Raw genomic sequence first — 8,874 nt, 5'->3', positions numbered from 1 at the left:
GCATTAGTGATTCACAGACGAAACTAGAAAACAACTCCACCAGAACAGGCCCTGAAAGCCCAACAGTACCGACCGGCCGCCATGTCATCCTGAGCCTGCAGCCGTCACTGGATGCGGATGTGGAGGCACATATCGAGAGCACACCGCACTGCCAGCCGAATGTCATTTTACGAGACCGGAACCGCTAGTTCTGGATCAATTAGCTCCTCAGTTTGCCTCACAACAGCTGGGTGCACCCTGCTTGCCAACAGCGCTCGGCAGACTGGATGGTCACCCATCCAAGTTCTGGCCCAGCCCGACAGCGCTTAACTTCGGTGATCTGATGGGAACCGGTGTTGAAACTGCGGCAAGGCCGCTGGCCACAGATGAGACAAACAAACCTAGAGAAACAACCTGGAACTATATTTGTAGGTCAAACGACGTTGTAGAAACTTGATATCGTAAAAAAGTATTACTGTGCGTATAAGTGAGGTAATGAGGCCGGGATCTTAGCATTAAATCGTAAAAATTTCAACCATTTGCTGTGCATAGCTGTCTTGGAATCCACGATTCGGGTTTGGTACCAAAAACTCATGTTTTCAACAATTTTTCGGCGCTTTTTTCGTTTTTAGAGGTGAAGGAAGTGTTTTCTCAGGAATTTCAAAATTTACGAAAATGTATCATTAAATTCACTTACGGGTATACTCTTCAGCTTAAATTTCTCTCACTTCCCCGTGCGTAATAAAGAATATCATCTCTTGAAAGTACAAGTTTGTGTGGGGTTCATGATATTACTATCAGTATACTAAAACTAGACCTACAGACATATATCGCAACCCATGATATGGTGCGTGCAGAGGGAGTCTTGTACCTTTGCTTGTCATTCGCATTCCTATTCCACTCGAAAATGGAGCGACGGAAAAACATTTGTCTATATGCTTCCACATCAGCCCTGATTTCCCTGATCTTCACAGTCCTTACGCAAAGTGTATTTTGGTAGCTCTAGGATCATTCTGCAGTGTACCATAACCTTCTCAACAGTGTTTCACGAAAAGAACCTCTTCTTTTTTCCAGGGACTCCCTTTTTAGTGATTGAAGCATTTCTGTAAGAGCCGAATGTCGATCGAACCCTCTTCTTCTGTCGGGAATTGAATTCGTCGAGAAATTTATATCTCTTTGTAAGACATAACATATTGTGAACTCTTTGTTATATGTGCGACTGTGACTCGCTACAAATGGCTGCTTACTAGTATGGATTCACGACATAAGAAAAATGGTGCCGAAACCCGGGAGATTTCCACGATTGCTGCTGTGACAACACAATTTGTAACATACTTCACTCGATAATACCATTAGGAGCTCGCTACAGTCATTTGTCACGCGACGCAATAAACTCCCCGATGACAACCGCCTACATACACTGTTAACTGCAACTGAATTATCACGCCACATATTTTGTAGTGCCATTTGTAAAGGCAACTGATTACATTATTGCCCCTCTATACTACTACTGTAGCTGTTCTATTGGCGCTTTAAAGGATTATCAGATCTTGCGCTACGCCTGCAGATTTTTTATGACTCGTGCTTCCATCTGTTAGTTGTTTACTAAACAACATACTATCTTGATCCGCTTAGATGATTGCAATCACTTCACGATCTCTGATACGGAAAGTGCCGATGGCAACCATTAGTTACAACGCTTGAAAAGAGTACGGCCGAGAGCAAAAGCTAATATTACACGTTTTTTGAACGAAGTACACAACTTTAATGACACAACTACCATTGAAGATTATGGATATTCCAAAGATCAAGTGGAGGAGCTATTGTATACCCTAGCAGATCTTGATGACAAAATACATAATCTCCTCGATGAGGCTTATGATGTGTTAAATGTGTCGAATACATAGACGCAGCCATGCGCTATGTTGTACGCACGTCAAGGGAAACAGAGGGTAAACTTACGAATTCCATGGCTCACGCTGCCATCAGTGATAAACATCATGATACGACTGTCACTTCAGTTGTTACACCGCCTAATATAAGACTGCCCAATACAAAATTTGAGACGTATTCTGGAAATGTTCAGAACTGATCTCGTTTTTAGGAAAAATGAAAATATAAGTTCGTCGGTCGGTGGGAGTAGGGGGAGGGGGGTGGGCGGAGGTACCAAACAGCGAGGTCATCGGTCCTATCGTATTAGGGAAGGATGGGGCCTTGCAAAGGAGCCATCCCGGAATTTGCCTGAAGTGATTTAGGGAAACCACAAGAAACCTAAATCAGCACAGCCGGACTCGGGTTTGAACCGTCGTCCTTTCGAAAGCGAGTCGGGTGTGCTAACCACTGCGCCACCTCACTCGGTTGGAAATTAAGTACGACTGAAAATCAGGAACGTTCCGCTTAAAAATAACATAACAAACGTTCTCTGCCATATTTTCTGACAACAACGTCAGTGTGTTTTAGAACAAGTTTGACCACTTATCGGCAGGAAACAGGGCAAAAAATATGCAATGGCCACTTTTCCTGCCCTGGCCACATTACCTCACCTCCACCTACTCTGACCAGAACTTCTTTCTATTTAACGTTTGTTCACATGTTGCTTTCAAAGTGTCTAGATAGTCATGTGGTGACGCCTAAGCAGTGTAAATCAGGGGGCCTCCTTCCAAAGTTACTTCCTAATTCACTCTCAATTTTTTTCAACAAATAATTCGAGTAAGCAGACTGTACTGTGCAAAACCAGCTCCAGAATATTAATATATATTTTTCGCACAAATAAACTGCAAGTACTATTAAACGATGTTAAATGCTATTGTTAAATAAAATTAAACAATTGCTTTAAACATTTCTTCTGATTATCAAGAGCGGCTGTATATTTTTGGGAGTGCACGACACGCAGCTGTCTGTATTTATTTTATTATTGGAAACACTTTCGTTTATCAACCATCTTCACGGTATAAAAATTGGTCATGAGAGAGCAGGACTTACTCGCTGTGGGTTCCGTACAAACTTAATTATGTATACAGCCAGTTCATTCACTCCGCGAATCGATAATTTCGAAGATTTTTGCCTGTTCTCGACATTGATACTCGCAAGATATCAGTCTCAGGGATTCCAAGACGTTCGAGAATGTTTTAATTTCACGTTTGAATTCAATACTAAATGAAAAAAGAAATATTTTGTTCGTGTGTTGTAAGTACAAATTAACAATTTTCTGATGTCTTTTCCTTTACTTGTACTCTGAAACGTTGCTTCTCGCCAAATTTCATTATCCTATGTCAATAGGAAGTAGCCTGTATGTTTTAATGAGTGAGTTTGCGAGTATCAAAATACGGGACATTAATGGGCGTATCTTAACTTTTAACACCACCAAAGGACCATAGACATCAGAATGTGACGCAAATTTCGACTTGATACGGCTATCCGTTTCTGAGGAAACGGGGCCTTGTACAAACAACGGGTCCGAGAATTGCTAAAACCGATACAAAATGAGAAAGTGTATACCAGTTACAAAAAAAATGGTTCAAATGGCTCTGAACACTACGGGACTTAACATCTGTGGTCATCAGTCCCCTAGAACTTAGAACTACTTAAACCTAACTAACCTAAGGACATCACACACATCCATGCCCGAGGCAGGATTCGAACCTGCGACCGTAGCGGTCGCGCGGTTCCAGACTGTAGCGCCTAGAACCGCTCGGCCACTCCGGCGGGCTATACCAGTTACAACCTGACTGCCGATTACCCTTCGGTTTTTTGCTACTGGTGATACGTACAGAAGTTTACTGTATCTTTTTAAAGCTCACTATTGATCATAAACCTCATGGTACCAAATGTCTGCCATGATTTGACAGAAAGGCTGAAAGATTTCATGAATGGAAGTTTGAAATAAGAGTACAGTTTTTATTTTTATTTTATTTTTGTTCGACAGTACACGTCACTGTTTACACTAGCAATGCCTGCTTCAGGTATGTCTCGAGATAGTACGTAACTCTTGGCATCAAATGAAAACCCTTTGGGTGAAGAGCGACCAGCACTTCCACTCTTCCTACGCGACTTTTTTGCCTCACATTTGGCACTGGTTCGAAGATTTCGGAATTTTTTGTACCGATATTGCTTCGTCAAGCGTGATTACGAGCTCATCAGGAATGGCTTGCCAATTGTTCTTTTCATATCGCAAACTTGCAATATCCCATGCTGCGGTCGTAGGTGAATCGCATTTATAAAATTCATAGTTCCCTTGTTTTTCCACTTCTCCGTTGTTGCAGACAACTTACGATAGCAAAAATTGCAAGTCTGCGGCGGTATGCAGGTTCGCAAACTTTCGGACAAAAGCGAAACGATATTGTTTTCACTTAGACAAGAGTGACTGAAGCGCTGTCGGTGAGAGAAGTGGGAAAGAAGGTGAGAGCGAGCGGGAGCATTTGTAGAATAGGACAGAAACAGATAATGCCCTGCAATAAGAAATATTCTCCACCCTTGACTAACCTCACCGGCAACCGCTCGGCAATATGTTGGCAACTCCCTGCAACAGCAGCGATGTTGTCCAACCATACACAAAATAGTCATCTATTGCGGCAACTCTGAAGACAGCGCCATTACGGCTAAATAAAATATGGCCCATTTACACGCCCCTTTATACAAAATCGACGTTCCGTTCCCTCTGCTGGGATCCTCTTCTGGATCTTGCGGTATTCACGGTTAGCTATTATTGGGAGAGCTAAATATACGTGTTGGCCTAGAAGCTCTGTGATTGGTTTATTACCAAGGAAAGGAACCTGGCTTATGAGAGGAGTGGCGGAGAAAAATTTGCTACTGCATTCCTACCTTCCTTAGCAATTGCTTCTTCCCTGACACGGCTGAGCCACTACTGTGAAAGGTGGCTTCATATTCGTTAATCTTCAGTGCCGCTTAAGTTTGTGGTAAATTAACACAGGTAAATAGTAATTTAATTTAATTATTGAAAATTAGTCACCAAAATAGTGGATTTTTATCTAATGCTGACACATCTCAGTAATGACTGAAAACAATTAGGAGCAGCTTGATGAACAGAAGAGTCATTATGGTCTCAGGCCTGCAGAATCTATAAGCTGATAACGTAACTGGAACATGATCTTCTCGCTTCTATTTAAGGAGTCTCCTAGGATCGTCATCCAGTTTACTGTTATGTGCTAATGCTTCTTACCCCTGCTTTCTTCAAATGCACTTCACGGACGGATTATTGTCTTTACGTGACAAGCCCTAGGCAATATGCGTTATCGATAGGCCTAATGAGTGCTGCGTCAGAATCACAGAACGACCATCTAAAGTCACGATTGCTCTAGAATCTCTCAGCATCTTACGGCACCATCTAATGACCTTTTCTATTCTAAAAATCAACAGCAATCGGCACTAACAAACGCGATGGCTAAACTACTTCGTTGCAATAACTATGAGATCGATTTGTAGCATCAGAGGTAATGACCATTTTCTAAAGCCTGTTGTTAAATTTATATAATTTTATTTCTGTTGTTCTCTTCAGTTCAAACGCAGGTTAAATGCAACCCTCCACGTAAATATATCCTGTACGAGCTTCTTCATCCACGCATAACTACTGCAATCAGTATCAATTTGAATATGTTTACTGGGTCCAAACCTTCGCCATCCTCTGCAGTTCCTCTCGCCCCCCCTCCCACCCCCTCCCACATGCACACCCCTCCATTACCGAACTGCCGACTCCGATAGGTCCTATCGTTTGGTCAAGTTGTGCCATAAATTTGTATAAAATTTATAAATTTCTTTTCTCCCCTCGTCAATTGTGTTCGGTCTACCCATCTATATCACTGCGTTTGAGAGACTTGTATTCTTTTCTTGTAGTTCACTATCGCCCAAGTGTACAGTCCAGACAAATACCTTCAGAAAAGACTTCTTAACACTCGAATTTATATTTGATATTCACCAATTCCTCTTTTTCAGAAATGTGTTTCATTCTTTCGCAGTTCTGTAGTTTAAATCGTCTCTACGTTAGCCATCATCAATTTTTTGCTGCCCATATAACAAAAATCATAGACTAAGTTTAGTTTTTCATTCCCTAATCTAATTCCCTCAGCGTTACCTGATTTAATTCGACTTCATTCCATTACCCTTTTTTTTTTAATTTTGATAATGCTTATCTTATAATCTCTTTTCAAGATACTACCCATTTCGTTCACCGGCTCTTATAAGTCCTTGGCATCTATAGGAACATATGTCGTTCGCAAACCCCAGACAATTTATTTGTTCTCCCTGAACTTTAATCGTTTTCTGTATTATTCCTGAGTTTCTTTTACTGCTTTCTTAATGCAGAGATTTAACAACACCGGTGTCGGCTACAACCCTGTCTCACTCCTTCTCAACTACTGCTTCCCTTTATTGTCGTTCGACAATCACAACTGCAGTCTCATTTTTATACAAGTTGCGCATAACTTTCGTTCCTGTGTTTGCTATCTTCAGAATTTCAGATAATATAGTCCGCTCAATTTTGTCAAAAGATTTCTCTAAAGCTACAAATGTTATAAAAATATGTTTACCCTCCTCCGACCTTCCATCCATGATGTCATACAGTCAGTGTCGCCTCGCATGTTCCTACATTTCTATGGAACGGCAAGTAATCTTCCCTGAGGTCGGTTTGTACCTATTTTTCCATTTTTCTGTAAACAATTCTTGTGAGTATTTTGCAACTATGACATTTTTACCGACAGTCTTTTAATATTCACACCTGTGAACACCTTCTTACTTTGGTATCGGAATTATTACATTCTTCTTGATGTCTGAGGGTATTTTGCATCTCTCATATACCTTGTACAATAGGTGGAACAGTTCTGTCACGACTGGCTATCCAAAGGACCTCAGTTCTGAAGGAATGTGTTCTACTCCAGAGGCCTTGCTTCAACTTTAAGTGTTCCAGAGCGTCATCAAATTCTTCTCGCAGTATCATATCTCCCATCTCACTTCCACTTGCTTTCTCTTTTCTTTCAAAAATATCGTCTTCAAGTTAGTTTCCTTATATAGACCTTTCAAGTAATTTTCCTGTAGGCAGTATCTATCTTACCCCTAGTGAGATAAGCCTCTACATCCTTACATTTGCCTTCTAGCCATCCCTGCTTAGCCATTTTGCACTTCCTGTCGACCTCATTTTTGAGACGTTTGTATTCTTTTTTGCCTGCTTCATTTACTGCATTTTTATATTTTCTCCTTTCATCAATTAAATTCAGTATTTCATCTGTCACCCAAGGATTTCTATTAGCCCTCGTCTTTTTACCTACTTGATCCTCTGCTGCCTTCACTACTTCATTCCTCAGAGCTACCCATTCTTCTTCTACTATATTTCTTTCCCCCATTCCTGTTAATTGTTCCCTTATGCTCTCCCTGAATCTCTGTACAACCTCTGGTTTAGTCGGTTTATACAGGTCCCATCTCCTTAAATTCCCACCTTTTTTCAGTTTCTTCAGTTTTAATCTACAGTTTATAACCAATAGATTGTGGTCAGAGTCCACATCTGCACCTGGAAATGTCTTACAATTTAAAAACTGGTTCCTAAATCTCTGGCTTACCGTTATATAATGTATCTGATATCTTTTAGTATCTCCAGGCGTCTTCCGTGTGTACAACCTTCTTTCATGATTCTTGAACCAAGTGTTAGCTATGATTAAGTTATGCTCTGTGCCAAATTCTACCAGGCGGCTTCCTCTTTCATTTCTTAGCCCCAATCCATATTCACCTACTACGTTTCCTTCTCTCCCTTTTCCTACTATCGAATTCCAGTCACCCATCACTATTAAATTTTCGTCTCCCTTCACTATCTCAATAATTTCTTTTATCTCATCATACACTTCATCAATTTCTTCGTCATCTGCAGAGCTAGTTGGCATATAAACTTGTACTACTGTAGTAGGCGTGGGCTTCGAGTCTATCTTGGCCACAATGATATGTTCACTATGTTGTTTGTTGTAGCTTACCCACCACTCCTATTTTTTTATTCATTATTAAACCTACTCCTGCATTGCCCCTATTTGATTTTGTATTTATAAACCTGTATTCACCTGACCAAAAGTCTTGTTCCTCCTGCCACCGAACTTCACTCATCCCCACTATATCTAACTTTAACCTGTCCATTTCAATTTTCAAAATTTTCTAACCTACCTGCCAGATTAAGGGATCTGACATTCCACGCTCCGATCCGTAGAACGCCAGTTTTCTTTCTCCTGATAACGACGTCCTCCTGAGTATCCCCCACCCGGAGATCCGAATGAGGGATCATTTTACCTCCGTAATATTTTACCCAAGAGGACGCCATCATAATTTACCATACAGTAAAGCTGCATACCCTCGGGAAAAATTACGGCTGTAGTTTCCCCTTGCTTTCAGCCGTTCGCAGTACCAGCACAGCAAGGCCGATTTGGTTATTGTTACAATGCCAGATCAGTCAATCATCCAGACTGTTGCCCTTGCAACTACTGAAAAGGCTGCTGCCCCTCTTGAGGAACCACACATTTGTCTGGCTTCGCAACAGATATCCCTCCATTGTGGTTGCACCTATGGTACAGCTATCTGTACAGCTATCTGTACGGACAAGCCTCGTATGTATGGATGCGAATTATCATCTGCCATGCATGTATCGTTGCTTGAAGAAGCGCAAAACGATCTTCTGGACTGATGTGTTTGTACCAGGATATGGACACTATCTTGTCGGCTGCTAGGCACGAGCAACTTGAATGAGGCGACCTACTTGCGTGTGGCTGGTCTGTGGCAGGCGGCGGCGTTCGTGGGGCAGCGGGGGCGGCTGCAGGGGCTGGCAGCGCTGCTGGTGAGCGGCGGCCGGCTCTACGTGGGCGGCGGGGGCGGAGGGGGCGGCGGGGGCGGCACCCGCGCCCAGTACCGCGC

At 42.0% G+C, this 8,874-nt stretch overlaps 1 pseudogene; it reads right to left on the bottom strand.

The window, feature by feature from the left end:
* Positions 1–242: 242 nt before the first annotated feature.
* On the bottom strand, positions 243–360 carry LOC126093053 (5S ribosomal RNA; annotated as a pseudogene).
* Positions 361–8,874: the final 8,514 nt, after the last annotated feature.

Source organism: Schistocerca cancellata, chromosome 7, assembly GCF_023864275.1.
Source record: "Schistocerca cancellata isolate TAMUIC-IGC-003103 chromosome 7, iqSchCanc2.1, whole genome shotgun sequence".
Classification (NCBI taxonomy): Eukaryota; Metazoa; Arthropoda; class Insecta; order Orthoptera; family Acrididae; genus Schistocerca; species Schistocerca cancellata.
The sequence above is the reverse complement of the archived record's forward strand: the minus strand, read 5'-3'. Positions and strand labels throughout refer to the sequence as shown.